The following is a 21,394-nucleotide window of genomic DNA, read 5'->3' as shown; positions in this document are numbered from 1 at the left end:
GAATAATCATGTAGTGAATCAAATCAGAACAATAAATAATTATATGTTCAGGATTTATCTATGTTTTTTGGTTTTTGCCTTGGTAAAAGGAATGAAAATAGAGAAGGGAAGAAAAATTTTCACAGTGAATTATTGATTATACAGCTTACTTTCTTTTATGAAGTTAGTAAAATTTGACTTACATGTCTTCTTAGTACTAATCATAGTATTATTGTAACTATTTCACATGGTATTTTTTTTGTTGCTGTTCCCAGTGATATGTTTTTATAAAACTTTAACTCCTAATAAAATGGTCAGTAGATGAGTTTTCAGAAAAATCTAAAGCAATAATTGAAATATCTTTTTTCTAGAAATGCAGGAACAGTGTTTAATGACCAACCACAAATATTGTTTTAATACTTAGGTAAATTTATATTCAAGGATAAGTCAAGGTGATAAAAAGTGTTTTTTAATTATTAACTAAATTAAAAGAACTAATAAGCCATATTAATCCTTTTACTTGACCTTTTGAGTAGACTGTTTTCACACACTATATTAGTTTCATTTATACAAAAATATACATTATATATAAATGTGTATATTCACATATATTATGTATATGTGTATATACTTACACATGTATATTGGTGTATGTAAATGTACACATACATATATGCATACATATGCATATGAACACATACATACATGATAATACATTGTAAATTTTTTAAAAATTTCTATGAACACAAAAATGAAAGCATCTAACTCAGTATAATTGCGATATGGACAACCAAGAATTATCCCCAGAAGCAACATTTGAGCTGAATCCTGAATGTTGAATAATTGATGAATAAATGAATACAGAAGTGGGAAAGGAATGAAAACAGCATGTGCATTTATCTATCTATGGAATGATTTGGTTACCAGTAGATTAGGAGTACAGTTTGTTTGAAAGGGAACAATTGTAAAGGAAATTATTAAAACAGTTCAGAATGACCTTATGTGCTATTCTAAAGTAATGGATCTTGCGGGGGAGGTGGTTGCTAATAAAGGCACAAAGAATTTTAGGTGAGTGGTTGACAGAAAAACAATTCTGATATCAGAATGGAGAAAATGGTTTGAAGTTATTTGTGGCAAGAATAAGAGACTTGTATAATTTGTCAATTTGCAACTTTTTCACAAGATATACATCTTAATTTAATTATATGTGCAACCCAAATCTTAAAAAGTATATTTCAGAATGTGAGTCTACCTCTAAAGTTGACATATATTGTCTTGAAATGTAATAATCAGAGACACTGTCATTTCAAATTCAGATGAACAGACTTTATGTTTCTCTCCTCTTGCCCCCTAAAAGTGTTGATTTTTCTGTTTTGTTCAACCACTAATGAAATTATGTTGTTAATAAAAACACAAGGCAACTCTTTTACTTATCAATGCGTTTACTTCTTAAGAATTGAGTGTAGGACTAATGAGGAGATCAAAGAAGAAATTAAAAAATACTTTGAGTTGAATGACAAGGAGGACACCACTTTCCAGAATGTATGGGATACAATAAAGGCAGTAACAAGAGGAAAACATATAGCAATACAGGCTCACATCAACAAATAAGAAAGAACTCAAAGAAACAACCTAATCTCACATCTCAAAGAACTAGAAAAAACAAAAAAACCCTAAAGCCAGTAGAAGAAAGGAAATAATAAAAATCAAAGCAGAAATAAATGAATTGGAAATTAAAAAAACAATACAAAAGATCAATGAAACCAAAAGTTGGTTCTTTGAAAAAATAAACAAAATAGACAAACCTCTAGCAAGGCTCACAAAGAAAAATGGGAGAAAACACATATAGATAGGATTATAAATGAAAGAGGAGAAATCACAACAGACTCAGTAGAAATCAAAAGAATAATCAGAGATTACTATGAACACTTACATGCAAACAAATTCAACAACCTAGAAGAGATGGACAAATTCCTCGAATGATATAATCATCCAAAGCTGGATAAAGAAGAAATAGAACAACTAAACAGACAAATTACAAGCAGCAAAATTGAAGCAGTAATCAAAGCAATTCCCAAAAACAAAAGCCCAGGCCCAGATGGCTTCACAAATTAATTCTACCAAATGCTCAGCAGTGAATTAGTGCCTATCCTACACAAACTCTTTCAAAAAATTGAAAAAGAAGGAATACTACCAAATACGTTCTATGAAGCCAACATTACACTAATGTAAAATTAGTGGCCAATCTCCCTAATGAACACTGATGCAAAAATCCTCAACAAATCCTTGCCAGCAGAATCCAACAATTCATCAATAAGATAATTCACCACAACCAAGGAGAATTTATTCCAGGGACTCAAGGATGGTTCAACATCAGAAAATCAATCAATGTAATCCAACACATAGACAAAAATAAATATAAAAACCATATGATAATATCCATAGATGCTGAGAAAGCATTTGACAAAGTACAACACTGATTTATGATAAAGGCCCTTGAAATTCTTGGGATACAAGGAACATACCTCAACATCGTAAAGGCCATCTATGACAAGCCCACAGCCAATATCATTCTCAATGGTGAAAAGTTGAAAGCATTCCCATCAAGATCTGGAACAAGAAAAGGATGTCCACTCTCACCACTGCTTTTCAACATAATACTGGAAGTCGTAGCCAGAGAAATAAGACAAGAGAAAGACATACAAGGAATCCAAATAAGCAAGGAAGAAGTCAAATTATCACTATTTGTGGATGATATGATAATTTACATAGCCCCAAAAACTCCACAGAAAAACTAATTCATCTAATCAATCAGTTTAGTAAAGTGGCAGGATACAAAATCAACACACAAAAATCAGTAACCTTCCTAAACACAAACAATAAACCTGAAAAAGAAGATGAAATCAAGAAAACCATTCCTTTTATTATTGAAGCAAAAACAAATCAAATACTTGGGAATAAACCTAACAAAAGAAGTAAAGGACCTATACAAAAAACACTATAAAACATTGTTAAAAGAAATAGAAGTAGACACAAAGAAATGGAAAGACATCCCCTGCTCATGGATCAGAAGAATTAACATTATCAAAATGGCCATTCTACCAAAAGCAATCTACAGATTCAGTGTTATTCCAATTAAAATTTCAATGTCATTGTTCAAAGAAATAGAAAAAATATTGATGAAATTCATATGGAGCCACCAAAACCCCCGAATAGCCAAAACCCTCTTGAAAAAAAAAAAGGAAGGGAATGGAAGCATCATTCTCCCACATTTTAAACTATACTACAAAGCCATAATAACCAAAACTGCATGGTATTGGAACAAGAACAGACACACAGACCAATGGAACTGAATAGAAAATCCAGAAATAAACTCACAGATTTATTGTCAACTAATCTTTGACAAAGGAGCAAAGAATAAGCACTGGAGCAAAGAAAGTTTGCTCAATAAATGGTTCTGGGAAAACTGGGTCGCTACATGCAAAAAAATGAAGCTTGAATACTACCTCACACCATGCACAAAAACCAACTCAAAATGGCTTAAAGAACTAGACATAAGACCTGAAACCATGAAATACATAGTAGGAAATATAGACCAAACACTACATGACATGCACCTCAAAGACATCTTTACAGACACATCACCAAAAGCAGAGATAGTGAAAGCAAAGATAAACAGCTGGGACTACATCAAATTAAAGGGTTCTGCACAGCAAAATAGACAATAACTAAAACAAAGAGAAACCCACTGACTGGGAGAAAAGTTTTGCATATAACATTAATAATAAAGGACTGATCACAAACATCTACAAAGAGCTGATGAGACTCAACAAAAACAAAGAAAATAATCCAGTAAAAAAATGGGCAGAAGAGCTAAAAGGAAACTTCTCCAAAGAGGACATGCAAATGGCCAACAGGCATATGAAAAAATGTTCAACATCACTTGTAATCAGGGAAATGCAAATCAAAACTACAATGAGATACCATCTTACACCAGTGAGAATGGCACATATTAAAAAAACGAGCAACAACTGTTGGCGAGGATGTGGAGAAAAGGGAACTCTCCTGCACTGTTGGTGGGAATGCAAACTGGTCTAACTACTATGGAAAGCTGTGTGGAGATTCCTCAGCATACTAAAGACAGAGCTTCCATGTGATCTAGCAATTCCACGCCTAGGTATTTACCCAAAGGACATAGAAACATTAATTTCAATGGGCACCTGTACCCCTATGTTTATAGCAGCACTATTTACAATAGCTAAGTTTTGGAAACAACCAAAATGCCCAAAAATAGATGACTGGATCAAGAAGATGTGGTACATGTACACACTGGAATATTACTCAGCAATCAAAAAGATAAATACATGCAATTTACAGCAACATGGATGGAGCTGGAAGGGATCATGCTCAGCGAAATAAGCCAGAAAGAAAAAGAAAAATACCAGATGGTCGCACTCATAGCAGGAATCTAGAAAACCTAAATAAGGGACCAGGAAAAAGAATAACTATAAGAAAGAAAAAATCAAAATCAACAAGCAACTATAAACCAGAGATACATTATGGGGGGTGGGGAAAGAAGGGATTGGGGTCAAAATAAGGGGGTGCAATTGTATGGGGAATATACAAATTAAAAAAATGAAAAAAAATGAGTGTAAATTCTTAAGTGTTTGATGTGATTGAAGTTTTCCACAAGTTTTAAAAACAAACCTTCACATTCATCCAAAGTATTTGATTTTTTGACATGTTTATGTTTGTGTTAGACTTATTATAGCTTATTATCATCTTAACATGTTTATATTAGAATTACAAAGTAGAATACTACAGGAGTTTTTGTGTTCCAGAATATGTGAGATGAATGGAAAATTCTCTTTTAAGAACTTAAAAGAAAATAAATGATTAATATCATGTTGAACAAATTTAAATCTCATAAATTATTCGCAGTTACAAGTCATAATTTTATCTGGTTTCTAATTGGTTGTTTGCTGGTATTATTAGCACAGTGTTTACTAAAGCCTTTGGTACAATATGAATGCAGTAATAAATCTACTGTAAACCATCCATGAAGGGAATTTTTACAGATGTTGTGATTATGGGAGCCTAGAGGCTACATTGCTGTAATTGGCCTCCTGTGAGGCTGGTGTTCTAAAGTTGTTCCTAGAAGCTCAGCGAACAAGAAGATTGGATTTCACAGCATTTACATTCCTTGGCTGGTACTTTGACTTAGTAACATCTGTATAATGATAAAGGGTAATTGAAGCTTGCATCATGGTTCTTTAGATATAAAATATGAACTTATATCTGGTTTCATTTTTTCCATTATAGGTTCAGTTGTATTAATATTTTTGAACTGACTATCCAGTAAATATTACTCAGCGTTCCCTTTGCCCCTTCACAATTTATTTCTGCCTTTCAGCAAATGTAAAATCTACTTGTGTTTGCAAATCTCCCCAAACATTATTCAGTTAATTATTTTTAGTTCTTTTCAATTGGGAACACATTGGTTTCCAGTGCTGATTGTGTTTTAGGAGTATAGGTTTTGTCTCTTCAGGTGGTGGTATCACACCACACCTGCTGCTAAAACACCTAGAGACCACTGTGCTTTCTTCTAACTTGGTTCTTCCCCTTCCCCTACCCGACTGATTGCCTCACTTTTACCATCAGTTTTCTAGAGTTTGTCATTTGTTGGCTCTATCTGACTCTTTGATTTGTTTCTTTATATTCTGTATACATGTGACACCATCCAGTATTTGTCTTTCTCTGACTCACTTAACGGAGCATAATTCCCGTCAACTCTGTCCATGCCCTAACAAATGGCAAGAGTTTATCTTTTCTGATAATTGAGTAATACTCCATTGTGTACATCTTCCTGATCCATTCATCTGTTTTAGGCACTTAAGTAGTTTCCATAGTTTGGCTACTGTAAATATTAGCCAAATGAATATAGGAGTGCATATTTCCTTTCAAATTAGTGTTTTTATATTCTTTGGGTATATACTAGGCATGCAATTGCTAGGTCATATGGAACACACATTTTTAATATTTTGAGAAGCCTATGTACTGTTTTCCAAAGAAACTCAGCTATTTTTCATTCTGATGGTATGTGAGGGTTCCAACAAATGTGATTTGTTTTTGTTTTTGTTTTTTAAAGATTTATTTATTTATTTATACAAGCACTGGGTACAGTCAGAAGCGTGGGAGGGTGACAGGATTCACCAGAGCCAGAGCAGGGAGCAGGACAGACAGACTGACGAAATACACTGCTGAGGAGAGCAACGGGAGGCAGGAGAGGTCTGCAAGCCATGTGGGACCCTCATCCGGTGACCGGGGATTGAACCGGTGCTGCAGAGGCTGCGGGCAGCTTCGCAACTCAGAGCTTAACCACTGTGCCACCGGGGAGGCCCACAAACGTGGTTTTATAAAAAATATAATTAGGTTATCCTTAAGCCCTTCTAAGAACATCTCTCTAAGCATAAAATCCAAATTGCTTACAGAGATTATCTGATCTCCCTTCTTTTTTTAAGATTGATTTATTTATACAAGAACCCGGGTACTGGCCAGATGCGCTGGAGGGTGAGAGGACTCACCAGAGACAGGGCAGGGAACAGAACAGGCAGACTGACAGAAATACTCTGCTGAGGGGAGGAGCAGGTGAAACAAGAGAGGTCTGCTGTGTCATGTGGGTTTCTCCCTGGCAGACTGGGTTCGAACCCACACTGCAGAGGCTGCAGACAGCTTCACAGAGCTGTGCTTAACCGCCTGCGCCACCATGACCTCCCTTCTTGATTTAATCACTTTTGTGTCTCTGATCTCATCTGCTGTTTTCCCATGTATTTTAGCTTATGTCACATCTGTCTCCTTGCACTCCTAGACAGCTCAAAGATGTGTTCATCTCAGTGTATTTCTCTTATACCCTCTGATTTGATCATCTTACATGTTTATCAGGGAGGTCTTCTTCACTGACCACTCAACTTAAAGTATGGTGCCTTGCCCCATAACTCCACATTGTGACTATATACTATTTCTTCTTTGTTCCTTTTGTTTATTAACATCTTTTTTCCCTGCCTCAATATGAGTTCTATGAGGTTAGAGACTTTGTGTTTATTCATTAAGATATATCAAGTGCTTAGGCAAGTTCTTGGCAAATATGAGGGTTCAATAAATATTTTCTGAACAAAAGATGCATAACAAAACAGATTCACAGACTGTAGTATAAAAACTTGCCTTTTTCCTTCCATGAATTCTTTATTTCAGGTGTCTTCTGACTTTGTTTAATGGCCTTTCATAGGCAAAACTATCTGTAATATCTAGTGAAATCAATTATGCCTTGAGAAATGAGAAGATATGGCATTTACAGCTGAAATAGTAAGAAAGGTCTCTAGGAGATAGCACTGAGACAAATTTGGAAGAGTGACAAGCATTTACTTACCTTCCAGGAAGGACAATTGTATGACCTAAATCATAGATCAAAAAGCACATAAAAGAATGTCCTCTCTACGGAGACCATCTTGCCAAAATCAGAATAAAGATGCATACTGGTAGTGATATGGCAGTAAACTTTTATACAGATTGATTATATAAAAGGGATCCTGAATTATACACAAATCATAAATCCATATCTGATTTATTATAAAGTCTCTAAGTTGTAAAAAATGTCAGAGCAATTAAGATATAATTGAATAAATTTATAATTAATATTAAAACTTACACAAAAGTGATATATACAGAGTTAAATATGCCATTTTAGTTGTAAATTTTATTGAGATAATACTGGTTTATAATACTGTATGATTTAGGTGTGTAGCTTCACCCCTCTTCAGATATATGTAACCGTCCTGTGCCCACCTCTAAAGCATCCATAGTCCTGCATCAGAGCTCATTGCCTCTCTCCTCCCCCTTGTTTCATACCTCTCTTCCTCCCTTCCCAGTACTCCAAATTCTACGGTCACATTTCTAGGGTTTGTTTTGGTTTAGTTTTTTCTGTTCCTTTGTTTTGTTTTTTTATATTCCACATATAAGTGAAATAATCCAGTATTTATTATTTCCGACTTATTTAGTGTACAAAATTCCCTTCAGTTACACCCATGTCATTGCAAATGTCAAGATTTTAACCTTTTTTTTTCCATTGTGTAGAATATTTTTGCATGTGAATCAACTCAAGATGTGTACAAAAATTTACATTTCCAAATATAGCTTAAAATAAAGATTAACAGTTACATGTAACAGTTACATGAGCAGAAAGATGTCTCAAAGCTAAAAGTTATCAAAAATTTATTTGTGATAGTGCATTGTTCAGGGAAGACTGACTTGTTTTCAGTTTTATTAATGAATAATGAAGTTAAAAATTATAAATTGTGATGACTTAATGATAAATTTGCAGAAATATGAGCAGAAAAATCTTAATGAGCAATAAAGCTGTCATATTAAAAATATTTGTTGTATTCATAAAATTGTAACATCAAAAATAATCAAAAATATCTTTGTGGTTTAGTTTTTATTTATTCTCATTATTGCCCAGTTTATATATATATATATATATATATATGTAAAACACAGTTTTTTCTTTATTTATATAAAGAAATAAATATATTTATAAATATATTTATATATATTGTGTTTTAATACCTTTATTAGCACTTTCTTTTTTAAATTCAGGACAATTTTTAGAGCAGTTTTATTTACAACAAAGTTTGTACAGAAACTTCAGAAATTTCTCATTTTCCCTTTCCCCCCACAGGTACATAGCATTTTTCATTATTAATATTACTCACCAGAATGATACATTGATTCACAGAATCGCCCAAAGTCCATAGTTTCCTTTAAGGTTCACTCTTGGGGTTGTATATTCTATGGATTTGACAAAAGTGTAAGGACACATATCCCTTATTAAATATCATACAGAGTGTATTACTGCCTTGACAATCCTTTGTGCTTTGCCTTCTCATCCTTCCCTCCAACCAACCTCTGGTAATCACTGTTCTTGTCTTGGTAGTTTTACCTTTGCCACAGTATCATATAGGTAGAATCACATAATATGCAGCCTTTCAGATTGGCTTATTTTACTTATTGATATATAAAAATATGTCACTTCCTGGATTAATAGCTCATTTCTTTTCAGTGCTGAAAAATATTACCTGGAATTACCACATTTGTTTCATCCTTTCCTCTATTGAAAGACATATTGGTTACTTCCAGGTTTGGGCAATTAAAAATATAGCTGCTATGAAACATTTGTATACAGGAATTGTTGTGCACATAAAATGTTAACTCTTTTGGGTAAGTGTTAGGGAGCATGATTACTAGATCATATAGTAAGACTATGTTTCATTATATATTCCAAAGAGGCTGTACCATTTTTTGCATTCCCATATTCTCCCCACCAAGGCATGGGTATTACAGTTGTTTCACATCTTTGTTAGCATTTGGTATTGTCAGTGTTCCAGATCTTGTGTGTGTATTGATATTGCAAGGTTCTTTTAATTTGTATCTTACTGATGTCATGTGACTGGAGCATCTTTTCATATGCTTATTTGCCATCTGTATATTTTCTTTGGTGAGGTGTCTGTTCAGTTCTTTGGCCTAGTTTTAAATTGGATTGTTTAATTGTTGAGTTTAAAGACACCATTACTTTTGAATAACAGTCTTTTATCACATGTATATTTTGCAAATATTTTCTCTTAATCTGTGACTTATCTTTGTTATTTGACATTGCCATTCACTGAGCAGAAGTTTTTATTTTTTTATTGCTGTTTTTTGATAGCTGTGATAACTAACTTCATTGTAATAGTCATTTGCATTAAATGTATATATCAGATTTTCACATTATACATCCTAAACTTTATACAGTGTTATATATCAACTATATATTTCAGTAGGCTGGAAAAAATCTATTTCACCATGAGTTACACAGTTGGAACAGTGTAAATTTTAACTGTTTGCCCCTAGACTTACTGTCCCTGATGGCTCCTTATAAGACTACAACTTCAAAGGTAACTTGTTAGGTCATTATATTTTCTTTTATTGTGATTAGCATTTACAAATTTTATACTTTACTTCATGTAGTAAATTCTAGAGGAAAACGTATTTAGTTGGTAGTTAATGAATGCACATGCCTTCCAGAGCAAAAGTTTTATATTTTAAAGACATTTCAGATTATCAATTATTTCTTGCATGGATCTTGTCTTTGTTGTTTCATCTAAAAAATTACTACAAAACCCAAGCCCATCTAGATTATCTTCTGTGTTCTTTTTTAGGAGTTTCATACTTTTGCCATAATCAGGTCCTTATGATTTCCACGCTGCAGGTGCATTTTACCTGAGTCATGACACTGTGATGACATTGTGTAATGAATTTTGAGTTAATTTTTTATGAGGGCACTAAGGTCAGTGTCTAATTTCTTTTGAATGTGATTGTTTAGTTGTTGTAGTATCATTTGTTTCAGAGAATATCATTGCTCCATTGTATTGCTTTTATTCTTCATCAAAGATCAGTTGACTATATTTTATCTGGGTATATCATTGGACATTGATCTAATTGTTCTTTCGCCAACTTTCACTGTCTTCACTAATATAGGTCTTGAAGATGGGTTACATCTGTTCTCCAGCTTTTTTCTTTAATATTGTATTGGCTGTCATAGGTCTTTTGCCCCTCCAGATAAACTTCAGAATCAGTTTGTAGATACCAGTAAAATAATAACTTAGTATGATTTTGATCAAAATGAATTAAATCTATAGATTAAATTGGGAAGAACTGATATATTGATAATACTGAGTCCTCTAATCCATTAATATGCAGTATGTCTTTGTTTACTATTCATTGATACTATTCATTGGTTTTATAGTTTTTCTCATGTAGAGCTTTTCTGTATTTTTTTAGATTTATATATAAGTATTTTATTTTGGAGAGTGCTACTTTAAATGGAATTGTGTTTTTAACTTTAGCTTCCACTTGTTCATTGTTGATAGGTAGGAATACAGCTGACTTACATACTACCCTTATGTCCTGCAAACTTATTCAAATTGCTTATTAATTCTAGCTATTTTTCCGTGAGTTAGTTCACATTTTCTATATGGGTGATCATGTTATCTACAAGTAAAGACAGTATTATATCTTTCTTTCTGTCAGTATAAATTTTATTTCTTTATCTTGCTGCATTAGCAAGAAATTGCAGTGTAATGTTGAAAATGAGTGGTGTTCAGGGACATTTTTCCCTTGTATGTTATATTTGTGGGCAAGCCGTTTAGTTTCTGATGTAAGTGTATGTTAGCTGTAGGTTTTCTGTAGATAGTCTTTGTCAAGTAAAGAAAGTTCCCATTATTTCTTATTTATCATAAATGGGGGTTGGATTTTATAAAATGCATTTTCTACATTTGTTGATCTAATTATGTGATTTTTCTTTTTTTAGTTGTTGATGGGATTAATTACATTAATTTATTTTCCAGTGCTTAATAAGTCCTGCTTAGCTGTTGTGAATAATTCTTTTTTTAATAATAATTCTAACTTTTATACTTTATTTATAATGTGCTACATTTTGTTGAGGATTTTTGACATCTGTTTATGAGCAGTATTAGTTTTTAGTTCTCTTTTCTTGAAATGTCTGTGTGGTTTTGGTACTAGAGTGATGTTGACCTTATACAAATTAGAAGTATTATCTCTGCTTCTATAATTTGAAAGAGATTATATCTAATCTCTTTCCTAAATGTTTGCTAGAAGCTACCAGTGAATATATTTGGGCCTGGTGCTTTCTGCTTAGAATTATTAATTATTTATTCAATGGCTTTAGTATATATGGGCCTATTCAAATGGTCTATTTTCTTTTGTGAGTTTTGGCAGAGTATGTTTTCCAAGGAATTGGTCCATTTTTACTGTTACTAGATTTATGGACTTAGACTTGATTATATTGTATCTTTATTATTCATTCAGTTTTTTTGAGAATTGTATGATGTCACCACTTTAATTTTTTATGTGCTAGTAATATTTATTGAACAACTAATAAGTGGAACTGTGCAGTTCAAACCTATGTTGTTCAAGAGTTTGCTGTATATGCTCTCAAACCCTTAACTATGAGGGCCAAGAAAGGGAAACATACTTGCTAGAAGAATTTTTTTTTGTCCAAGTAACATTGCATTATGTATATATACTATCTTCAGGTCACCATTAAAATTCCAATCATTCAACATACCATTGTTCCTCTTTGACCAAATTACCCACATTTCTTCTCGCTTGCTTTCTAGAAACCAGTAATTGGTTTTATAATTCAAAAGTTTATTTTGTTTTATTTAGTTCATCAGTTTGTTTTCTTTATAATTCACATATGAGTACAATCATATGTTGTTTGCCTTTCTCTTCCATGCTGTCTCATTAAACAGAGTTCTCTCTAGGGCCATCCATTTGTTGCAAATGGCAGGATTTCATCTTTTTTATAGCTGAGTAGTATTCCATTGTTTATATATATCACAACTTCTTTATCCTTTTGTTAATCAGTGAGGACTTATTCTAGTTCTTGATTATTGTAAGTAGTATTGCAATAAATGTGGGATTATTGTAAACAGTGCTATAAGGGGCACACATATATATTTGAATTAGTGTTTTTGAATTAGCACTTATTTACTGTTTTTTTTCTTTTAAGAAACCTGCTTTTTCATTTTGTACTGGACCCTACAAATTATATGTTTATTTATAAATTGGAAAGTTTATAGTTTTAATGTTGCTATGCATCAGTTTGCCTCTAGATTTCCCTTGGCTTTGTTCTGTTTTCTATTTGGATGGTGGAGGGTTAAGGATTCAACTACAAAAATATTGAAAATATTAGCTTTTCTTAATTATTCAAATAGTTGAATTGCTAACAATTTAAATGGAAAACACTTTTAAAAACTCCTTAGAACACTTTGCCCCCAAAAAAGTGTTTTCAGGGCCTCCCCAGTGGCGCAGTGGTTGAGTGCTGGGTTGCGAAGCTGCCCGCAGCCTCTGCAGTGCCAGTTCGATCCCCGGCCACCAGGCAAGTGTCCCACATGGTGCACAGACCTCTCCTGCCACCCGCTGCTCCCCTCAGCAGTGTACTTTGGTCCTTCTGCCTGTTCTGCTCCCCACTCTGGCTCTGGTGAATTCTCTCACCCTCCCGTGCCTCTGACTGTACCCAGTGCTTGTATAAATAAATAAATAAATCTTTTTTAAAAAAAGTGTTTTCATGAGCATATCACCTTTCTTAAATCAGGCAATGGCTTCATCTCCAAATAACTACAATTCATAAATTATTTAACTCCATTACCCTAAAGAACGTTTATCTTACTCTCCTAATACTCAAGCTTTCCCAAAATGTAAACCCATTATTCATTATGAAAAGTTAACCAGCTTACCAAATACTATCAATTTTGTTTTCTCATCAGTTTAGTAATCACCATTGCCATAGTCAGTTCTGCATACTGTATGTACTGTAATTGCATTGAGTTTCTGTCTTGACACTAGAATATGCTTAAAAATTCAAATAATGTATAAAGATTACTTAAAATTCTTCCCCCTCAGGTTAAAGTGAAATTTCATTCATGGGAAATGTCTATTCATGTTTTGGCCTCTGCTCTTTTCCTCAGCCCTCTTATCTATAACCTACATACACTTTTTTTCCTCGTGCAAAACTTTATTTCCTTGAAGGTAGCTTATTTTGTGAAAATCACTGTACCTTCATATATACTTTTCTCTTTCTTAAGAATTTCTACCAGTCCTCTGTTCTTAAGCTAGAGTATATGCCACTTCCTCCAAGACATTTCTAGTAGCCTACCAGGGAAAGGGAAACCCTTCTGGCTTTCTGCCTTACAAGCTCCCCTCTTCCATCATTAGAGCAGCACATATTCACTATGAAGTTATTGTTGAGTTACTGCCTGTCTCCCATATAAGATAATAATTTCCCTACATGTAGAGATTATCCTTCCTTCTATGTATCTCTAGAGCCTAGCGTTGAATTTTACATCTGCTAACCTAAAAACATGGGGAATGAAGGAATAAATGAATGAGCCCAGGATGTCAGATTGAAAAAAACAAATTTAGATTCCAAAAAATATATTGGTAGCAATGTAGAAATTTGATTATATTTCTTGGTGTTTCACTTCCTAAATTCTCTTTATCTTTTATTATATTTATTAAGGGAAAGTTGGCTTACAACACTGCATGTGTTTTAGTGTTGTCAGTTCACACCACATCTCTGTACAACACATCTTGTTTTTGTGTTTTTGTGTTATATGAGTTGTTTGTTTTTGTGTTGTATGAGTTGGTGAAATTTGTACAGAATTACAGACAACTCAGATAGCCAAGGTACTCCTGACAAAAAAGTACAAGAGAGGCTTCACATTCCCAGACTTCAGATGATTCAAAGTTGGTAAAAAATTGAACATAAGTCCTGAAACCATGAAGTAATGTAGAAGAAAACGTTAACAAAATGTTTCCTAACACTGGCTGTAGTGATATCTTTGGCGATTTGACTACAACAGCCAATAAAACAGAAACTAAAATAGACAAATGGGACTATAACAAGTGAAAAAGTGCTACACCACAAAACTATCATTAAAACAAAAGACACTCTTTACAATGAGAGAAAATATTTGTACATTCAACATAATTTCACTCTGTTTTTAATTTAAATTTGCTTAAAAGGGAGAGGTTTTTAAGGTTTTTGAATCATGAGTAAGTCTCTCTGGATACAAAGAAGCAGGTCAAGTGCACATCTTTGGATTAATCATGAGGCTACCTAACAGAGCATCTTTACAGGAAGAAAAACTTATTAAAATGATTATAAGAATTGCTAAAGTTATAGGGCACTTTAAATATTTAATAAGTGTAATGTTATTGTCTCATTGCTAGTAAAATCTACTGATAATATTTTAGATTCTCACTTTACATGTAACCTCTTTTCATAAAATAAGAAAACCAGTCATTTCTAGAGAAGAAAATATATTTTTCTCTTATAGAAAGTTAGAGGTTCCAATAATAGGCAAAACCGTCAAAATAATTTTTATTCCAGATGAGAAGGGGTTGTGTTCAGCGTTTGTATGTCGTGATAAACATCTGAGAAAGTGTGACTCTATCTCCCCTAAATCATATATAGCATTGTAAACCAATGTTACTTCAATGAAATAAATGAATTCTAAATATTTATTAGCAACACATTTATAGAAAGTAAAAAGCAGGGAATTAAAAAGAATAACTTTCACTCCAAATTGCTTTGTAATTAGATACACTCATGTGAGTAAATAAATAACTTACTTTACAAAGTGACATCATTGACATGAGATAGTGATAATAACCAGTATTCTGATGTTTTAAAATAGGTAATGGGAAAGAAGGGAAAAAATCTTCATTACCAAAGAATTCCCAAAAAACTATTAGATTACCACTCTCTTCCTCCAGATGATAGTTTATCCATCCTTAAAGTTTAGGTTATATTTAATGGCTCATTTTCAAATAATAGAGGAAAAATAGTCACTTTACAGTGGAGAGTCCTGGTAAACACCACCTGAAACAAAGATCAAAACTAACATCTTTGTGATATTATATTAAAATAGTATGGCCTTTACATTTTACAATAGGAAGAGTACTCCAACTCAGAAGATTTTGTTATTTATAAAACCAATAACCATAAGCTAATCCTAAGAAAAGTATCATGTAAAGCCAAGTTAGGGAACATCCTACAAAATATTTGACTAGTACTCCTCCAAACGTCATGCTCATCAAAAACAAAGTTGAAGAATTGTAACAACCTAGAATATTCTAAGGAGACATGACAACTAAATGCAATGAGTGCATTCTAGATTGGATCTGAAAACAGTAAAAAAGTTATCAGTGAAAAAATTAAGTCTGAAGCTCAGTTAACTGTAATGTACCAACATTGGTTTCTTACTTTCCACAATTGTACCAGGAATAATAGGGTATATATAACCACAAACTCTGTGGAGGTTATATTGGAACTCTATATACAAATTTGTAACTTTTCCAAAATTATTCCAAAATAAATGTTTACATACTAAATACAGGACAATCACAACAATTAAAAATGCTGACCACAGGTTCCAGTTAATCAAAAGATCATTTACACATCTTGTCATAAAATTTGATACAAACATGTCACCCATTTTAGGACAAATGTATATCCTTTAGTTATTATTTTGATGTCACAAAAAGGTTTGCTTTATATTACCAAATATTTTAGTACATCAGTCAAAATGAACATAGGGCTTAATTTTAATTAACAAGTTGGATACATTAAAGTAAAAAACAATCCATCTTTTAGATGGTCATTAACAATGCAGTTATTACATTAAATTATCTGCAATACACATGTTGTGTATAATGTGAGATATTTAATTTCTGTGAAAGTGGTGTGGTTTAGCTTTGGGTTACCTTAAAACTCAGGACATCTCTAGCAAGACCCTAAGAACCACAAAATGCTGTAAAATATCAGGCAGTGTCAATCTAATCTGTATTAAATGTCTGACAACTAGTTTCTTTTCAAGTGGCTGAATGGAGAAGAATGAGGGAGGTGCTCATCAGAAGTTGGTGATATGTTCAAAGGTTTTTACTGTTTTTAAGTTTTTTATCTAAAACTTAAATTTTAAAAACTAAGATCCTATTACTTCTCTATGAACTATAAAATAGTTCTCTATGAGCTATAAAATAGGCAAGCTAGGCTTTTTGAAAAGATCTCTAAGTACAATGTACTGATAATATTGGAGACCATAGGTTACCATAGCATAGAATTAGGCAGACAGTTCTCTATGCACTCATACAACTAATGTCACTTTTTGAGTTTTATAGGAGATAAGTTTTCACATCAGTTGTACTTAGTCTCCATGTGACTATGGTGTAATTTATCTCTAGCATGAAATGGTAGTTTCCAAGAGGAACAGTATCCTTGGGAAACATTATATACTAAGAGCAATATATTAAAATACAGTAACTGAAAATAAAATCTGAACCAAGATTGGATAGTATTAGATTACAAAAGGGAGTGTAATGTTTACCCCTAATTATTTGATAGTCTCAAAGAAACATTGCTCTCTACTGAACTTATTCCAAATTGATGAGATACTTAACATGCAGAATATAAATTTGATCTTTCAGGTTCATGAATATTCCCAGTGAGTGATACATTTATTTCTAATTGCTATATATTTCAGGTCCAAGTAATAATGAAACACAGTACTGGTAAAACTGGGCTTGGTGTTACATTCTAAGCACATAAACTATTATTTATTTAGCTGCCTTGTAAAGACAACAAAAGTCAACAAAGCACTGCTATGTATCTCATCTATTAGAGCTGTAAATACTTGCATGTTTTCATAAATGTCAATGAAAGAGAATAAGTAAACAAATACACTGAGTATAAATTAGAGTTTGGAAAGGTAATATGAACCATCATGTTTTATATTACATCATTTCTTGATTTTTATCTTGTGAATGAAATTTCATGTAGTTACCAATTTCTTCAATAAGAGAGAGGAGTTGGAACTTCTAATTATAGAGGTCCATTTTTAGCCTTCGTGGCAATAGTATTGAAGAATTTTATTTTAAAAAGTAGCAGCTTGCATGGTTAACCTCAATGAACAAAATCATATTGACACAAAAATCAGCCATTAATTAAGTATGAATTAGTATGTTTTAAAGTACTGGCTATGGAAGGCAAAATGTCATTTCTGAGTGAAATTTCCTCTGTCTGATCTGACCTCTTACCACTTAGATGTGAAGGTGATAAATCGTGAAATGCAAAGGCAGCAGCAGGGGTCCTTATTAATAGCAACATCTGAGTCTATGGCAATCACTGCAAGTGTAAGTGACACACACAAAGGTTTTCTTTTTCAGCTGAATGCATATGAATTTTCTATGAAAATTTCTTAGAAATGGATAGGGAATTTTGGTTTTGCATCTGAGCTCTTTATTGTATGTAAGAATTCTTAGCATGAGCTCTGTCAACACATAAAGCCATTATCACTACTATTTAGATTGAGAATTTCGTAGTATAATAGACATGTTCTTGAAGCAAAAAAAATCTCTTAAATTTATTTCTCATTTAATGGAAATAAAATTGAGACAGTAGGGTAATCATCAAAATTTTATTGAATTGATTTCACTAATCACTTGAAAGAGCAATCAAACTTTTAAATCACAATTTAAAAGAACTAGATTTAGTTCCCCGCTCCCTTTCTGCCTCCACTGCCGCCATGGCGCCCGTGAAAAAACTTGTGGCGAAGGGGGCCAAAAAAAAGAAGCAAGTTCTGAAGTTCATCCCTGTAGAAGATGGAATCATGGATGCTGCCAACTTTGAGCAGTTTCTTCAGGAGCGCGTCAGAGTGAACGTGAAGGCCAGGAATCTCAGTGGAGGGGCCGTGACCATAGAACAGAGCAAGAGCAAGATCACTGTAACTTCCTAGGTGCCTTTCTCCAAAAGGTATTTGAAATATCTCACCAAAAAATATTTGAAGAACAATCTATGTGACTGGTTTCACGTAGTCGCTAACAGCAAAGGGAGTTACGAATTACGTTACTTCCAGATTAACCAGGATGAAGAGGAGGAGGAAGATGAGGATTAAAGCTCATTTACCTGGAATATTTTGTATGAGTTCGTGAATAAAACTTGGGAACCAAAAAATAAATAAATAAGTAAAAGAACTAGATTGAGCCATTTTCTTCTACTTCACTCAAATTGTTATAGTCAAAAAGTATTGAATATGAACATATTTTGTAATTATATGTTTTCAGTTATCTTCATTCATTTGTTCTTACATTGTTTTTGAATTTGATAGCTTCATTTGAAAGTCACACCCAGACAATGAGCAAGAAGCAATGAGGTTCAATTTTGATTATATAATTTTGTAGTACTTAATAAAGCTAAAGGTTAAAATTTTGCTAGAAGTGATAGAAGGATGAATTTAGGAAGTCTGAGTTTAAGTTCTAGATTAAGCCTGCGTGACTTTGGACATGTCACTTAGCTTTGAGAATTAGCACCTACATCTATAAAATAAAAATATCTATGCCAGAATCATCTAACATCAGATTTTTTGTGAAGATCATATGAATCAATGTTTGTTCATGAGCTTTGAAAGCAGTGAACATATACGTGTGTGTACATACATATGAATTTAAGGTAGTTTTATAAATATTGTTTCTGAGGAATAAGCAGAATTATTTGGAGCACAAATAGTCTGGGGGTTATATGAGAACTGTCTTCCACCATATTCTTTGTTTCTGTCATCAACATAGTTATTAATAAATTGGTTTGTAGAAATGGTAAATATTTTCTTTACATTTTACTTTGTATTTCTCCTCCTAGAGGTTTTTAGCCTTACAATTTAAAAAATATTATCAGAAATTCGCTTTAGCCACTTAATGCTCACATATTATTAATTTAATGAAGTTGATATTTCTTTTTCATTTATCTATTCAGTATTTTATCTGTTATAATGATAGAATTAGAGGACTTGACCAAAAAAGTCACTCGTGGGCTTATTTCCAATATTCAGTTTTTTTCAGCATGTGTACAACACATGTATCCTGAAAAATAAATCAGAGTGTATTTAAATATCTTTGGGAAAAAATCATGATTATTTCCTACTTCATAGGATTTAAAATATATGAAATCTCTTTCTGTGCTTTCATTTATGGAAATATCTTTTATTTTTGAACTTAGGTTTTAATTTTACATAGAAAATAATGAAATTATAATACTTGCAAAGCCCAAATATTTCTAGGAAACGTTGTCCCGGGATAATATGGTAAATCTGGCCCAACGCTCTAATTTCATAGTGTATGATTTGTGACTTCTGAACTATCACCACAGGTTTTCCATTGCCTGGGACTCACAAAGTGAAAAATGACACCATTTAACAGATTTCCTAGACAGTATCCACTAATGGCAACTATTATATGTGAGTGTACTAAATTTTACCTTGAGAAGTCGAGGATGGGCACAGGCAGTGAATCATCCAGTCTTCATGACCTATGACCTTTCCCTAACTCCATGCCTTTGCCTCATACTTGGTGACCTTCCACAGCTACAACCTGGAAAAGGGGCCTCCAACTTATATAAAGCCCAAAGAAGTGTCACCACTTCCATCCCCAACCACCACTACCCATAAACAGTTCTGTTATCAGAAGCAGCCACCCTCTCAGTCTGATCTGACTTTCCCAGTGTTCTAACATTCTGGCATATAAATGTTATCCTCATTATATAGGCAAAATGAGATAAATGTCAAAATATTTTCAAAGTGTTTTTGTAATTTTTGAAGGTCAGAAATACCTTCTTTTGCATTTAGTGCTTCTTAGTTTTTCACTTGTATATAGGAGGACTGTGGGTATACTTAGTCGTTTTCTTTTTGTACCAATTGAATAAGAACAGTATTAAAGCTTTCTGATTGCACCTTACAATAACTGAACACACCTAGAAATGAAAGCCTGGTTGAATTTTATGTTCATTATATCAAACATAGTAAATGTTACTAAAAATGAAGAATGTTGATTTGACTCCTAGCAGGTGGGCCTAGTTAATTATTATTATTCAGCATAGTTTAATGATATCTTCATTTATTCTTTCTATATATTCATCCTTAGAAAAGTATTCACTCATTATCAGCAACCATTGTATTTCATGATTGTTTCCCTTGATATTAATCTGAAAATTTAGCTATAAATTATATAAAATGTTGAATTTTAAGAGCTGTGTTTTTACTATGTGGAAGTTTAAAACTTAACATGTAAATGTGTTAACATCACACTTGAAATAATATATTCCGTTTGCACATGGAAAACTAGCTAGTACTAGGCCTATTTTTCTGGTCATATTTTTTTCATTCAATATTTTCAAATATGTATTTCTTTTCCATCTATAACTAAGCATTCCAAACACAATATTTATATTGTAAGAAAAGCATTTGGCTATTAATGACTTCCTAATCAAAAATATCATTATCTAACCAGCAATGAATACTAACATTTTAGCATCATATTGCATGTTTTCAACTTTGTTTCATATATATATATATATATATATATGCAAAAAAGTAGTTTTGTTACTTATCTTTAAAATTTGTGCTTGAGTGTCATTAAAATATTTAGTAATCTTTGTTTAAAGGGAAAAAATTGTTACTGAAACATAACAGACACTTCAAAACAGCTCGCCAGCTAATATATTCTTTTTTTCTAAGATAATACTTTTTTTTAAGATTTATTTATTTTTATACAAGAATTGGGGAGCAGAACAGGCAGATGGATGGAATCACACTGCTGAGGGGAGCAGCGGGTGAGACAGGAGAGATTTGCGTACCATGTGGGTTTCTCCCTGGCCTGCCAGGAATCAAACTCGCACTGCAGAGGCTGCAGAGCGCTTCACAGCACTGCGCTCAACCTGCTTCGCCACCAGGAGGCCCAACTAATATATTCT

General features: G+C 32.9%; 1 protein-coding gene and 1 pseudogene across 1 annotated transcript in view; both read left to right on the top strand.

Moving 5' to 3' along the window:
- THSD7A (thrombospondin type 1 domain containing 7A) overlaps positions 1-21,394 on the top strand; it is a 420,185-nt gene that overhangs the window by 59,148 nt on the left and 339,643 nt on the right. The gene's annotated exons all lie outside the window — the stretch shown is intronic.
- On the top strand, positions 18,156-18,586 carry LOC119242839 (60S ribosomal protein L22-like; annotated as a pseudogene).

Source organism: Talpa occidentalis, unplaced genomic scaffold (genome assembly GCF_014898055.3).
Source record: "Talpa occidentalis isolate TD23 unplaced genomic scaffold, MPIMG_talOcc4v2.1, whole genome shotgun sequence".
In the NCBI taxonomy this organism is placed as follows: domain Eukaryota; kingdom Metazoa; phylum Chordata; class Mammalia; order Eulipotyphla; family Talpidae; genus Talpa; species Talpa occidentalis.
This window is presented reverse-complemented; position numbering and strand designations above follow the sequence as displayed.